Here is a 3,250-nt window from a genome sequence, read left to right as displayed (position 1 = left end):
CCTCTATGGACAATAGAGAGATTCTGTCTCAAAACAAACAGAAAACAAAAAACACACTAGGAGTTGGGGTGGGTTGAAGAGAGAATAGGAGGTGAGGATATGAAACCTGTAGACTTCTTTTCTTCCTCCCTCTCTTCCCCCGTCCCTTTCTCCCTTCCTTCCTACAAACACAAGGGAATAATTACCTGGAATCCCACCACCATGAGATGACCATTATTCACATTTTGGTGCCCAGTCTTCCTGTGCATCTCTTTATGCACCACACCCCGCATACTATAGAATGTTTCACTTATTTTAATTTTATTCATTTATCTTTTTTTTTTTTCAGTTTCTGTCTTTTATTAACTCAGTTACTTGTCTTCTGGTTTGTTGAAGCAGTAAGTCAGACAACATTTGCCACAATAATGTCTGTCAGAGTGGCTTGCTATAAACACTCCAGCACCACATTCATCAAAAGGGCACTCTTGATGAAGGCGACTAATTTTGCCATTCTCATCCACCTTATAATATTTCAGGACAGCCAGCTTAACCTTTCTCTTGTGCTTATTCTTCTTGGGAGTGCTATAAGACTTCTTCTTCCTTTTCATAGCACCACCATGAAGTCTCAACACAAGATGAAGAGTAGACTCCTTTTGAATGTTGTAGTCAGACAAAGTACGTCTGTCTTCCAGTTACTTGCCAGCAAAGATCCGTCTTTGCTGATCAGGAGGAATTCCTTCCTTATCCTGGATCTTGGCCTTTACATTTTCTGTCGTATCCGAGGGTTCAACCTCGAGGGTGATGGTCTTCCCTGTAAGGGTTTTCACGAAAATCTGCATTTTGGTGGTGGCTCCACCACAGTTGGTAGATCGAAAGCTCATTTATCTTTTAAAGAGACAGGGTCTTACTCTGTTACCCAGGCTGGAGGGCAGTGGTGCAATCACAGCTTACTGAAGCCTCAAACTCCTGGGCTCGAGCCATCCTCCCATCTCAGCCTCCCAGGTAGTGAGGCCTAGAGGCATGTACCACCACACCAAGCTAATTTTTTTGGTAGAGACTAGGGTCTCACTATGTTGCCTAGGCTGCCCTGGAACTCCTGGATGTGTCTGGCCAGAAATTTAACTTAAAAGAGATGATATACATGCTGTTTTTAAAACCGTGGATATTCCTCTTTATCCCCATAACAGCACTCAACCCTTTATTTTTTGCCTTTACCCATAAGCTGTGTTAACAATCTATGCTCTTCCATTTTTTTTTTTTTTTTTTTTTTTTTTTCTTGAGACAGAGTCTCATTCTGTTGCCCAGGCTGGAGTGCAGTGGCGCAATCTCGGCGATCTCAGCAATCCGGCGATCTTGGCTTACTGCAACCTCAGCTCACTGCAGCCTCCATCTCCCGGGTTCAAGCGATTCTCCTGTCTCAACCTCTCCAGTAGCTGGGATTACAGGTGCGCACCAACACACCTGGCTAATTTTTGTATTTTTAGTAGAGATGGGGTTTCACCATGTTGGCTAGGCTGGTCTTGAACTTCTGACCTCAGGTGATGTGCCTGCCTCGGCCTCCCGAATACTAAGATTACAGGTGTGAGCCACCATACCCAGCCATTTAAAAGAAAGAAATAAAAAATAATATTTATATATATATATAAAATTCTATCCAGAGAGAGAGAATGAGAGCAAGAGAATGTATGTGTGGTGTGTGTGATTGTTTTACAAAAATAGGATTATATTATTCACTCTCGTTTTTCTCCCTCAACTGTTCCTTTTTTTTTTTTTTTTTGAGACGGAGTTTCGCGCTTGTTACCCAGGCTGGAGTGCAATGGCGCGATCTCGGCTCACCGCAACCTCCGCCTCCTGGGTTCAGGCAATTCTCCTGCCTCAGCCTCCTGAGTAGCCGGGATTACAGGCACAGGCCACCATGCCCAGCTAAGTTTTTATATTTTTAGTAGAGACGGGGTTTCACCATGTTGACCAGAATGGTCTCGATCTCTCGACCTCGTGATCCACCCGCCTCGGCCTCCCAAAGTGCTGGGATTACAGGCTTGAGCCACCGCGCCTGGCCTGTCTTATTCCTTTTAGTGACCACGTGATAGTCCATGGTGTGGACGTGCCATGCTGTACTCAGGTGAACCCCATTTGATGGATATGCACTTTGCTTCCAGTTCTTGGCCACTAGGAACAGCATTACAATAGATGTTCTTACACATTTTGTTATAGACAAATTACTATTATTTCTATGGGATTAATTCCCAGGAGTAAAATTTCTGGGTTGAAGAGTATATATATATTTTCCCCTATAATAGTATTACAGAAATTTTCAGATATATGGAGAAGTTGAAAGAATCGTACATTTTAACACTGATATACTTATTTTGCTGTCTTTACTTAATCACCTATCCATTTTCTACTCATTCGTCTTTTCACTTATCAATCCATCTTATATTTTGGCACATTTCAAAGTAAGTTGTAGACATCAGCTTATTCCACCTCTAAACACCTTGACATGCATAACTTCAGTTCAACATTTGTTTACAGGTATCTTTCAGATATAATTTATATAAAGTGAATTGCACAAATCTTACATGTACCTTTCAACAAGCTTGGACAAAGGCAAACACTTTTGTGCCCCAAATCCCAGTTAAGTTATAGAACAGTAACGTCAACTCCAGAAAGTTCTCTCAAGCCGATCCCCAATTGGTTGCTACTCCACTTCCCACTTCCCAAAACAACCACTGTTCTAATTTTTTCATGATATATTAATTTTGCTATTCTAGAATTTCATGTAAATGAAATCCTATAGTGTATATGTGTATATGCATTTTTTTTTTTTTTTTTTGAGACAGAGTCTTGCTCTGTCGCTCAGGCTGGAGTACAATGGTGTGATCTTGGCTCACTGCAACCTCCACCTCCCGGGTTCAAGCAATTCTCCTGCCTCAGCCTCCCAAGTAGCTGGGATTACAGGCACACATTACCATGCCTGGCTAATTTTTGCATTTTTAGTGGAAACAGGGTTTTGCCATGTTGGCCAGGCTGGTCTCGAACTCCTGACCTCAGGTGATCCACCTGCCTCGGCCCCCCAAAGTCCTGGGATTACAGGTGTGAGCCACCATGCCTGGCCGTATATGCTTTTTAGTAAGGCTCTTCCATTCTGTGTCATGTTTTTGAGGTTTATTTGTATTGTTGTTTGTGGCTTTTTGGTGCTCTGCCGCATTCTGTTTTATGAATACACCGTAGTGTGTTTATCCATTCTTCAGATCTGTTTTTGGCTTTTGAT

The 3,250-nt window shown here is 42.3% G+C and overlaps 1 pseudogene; it reads right to left on the bottom strand.

Moving 5' to 3' along the window:
• Window positions 1-339: 339 nt before the first annotated feature.
• Window positions 340-837, bottom strand: LOC101037625 (ubiquitin-ribosomal protein eS31 fusion protein-like; annotated as a pseudogene).
• Between the last annotated feature and the right edge of the window lie 2,413 nt (window positions 838-3,250).

This window comes from Saimiri boliviensis, chromosome 9 (genome assembly GCF_048565385.1).
Source record: "Saimiri boliviensis isolate mSaiBol1 chromosome 9, mSaiBol1.pri, whole genome shotgun sequence".
Lineage (NCBI taxonomy): Eukaryota > Metazoa > Chordata > Mammalia > Primates > Cebidae > Saimiri > Saimiri boliviensis.
The sequence above is the reverse complement of the archived record's forward strand: the minus strand, read 5'-3'. Positions and strand labels throughout refer to the sequence as shown.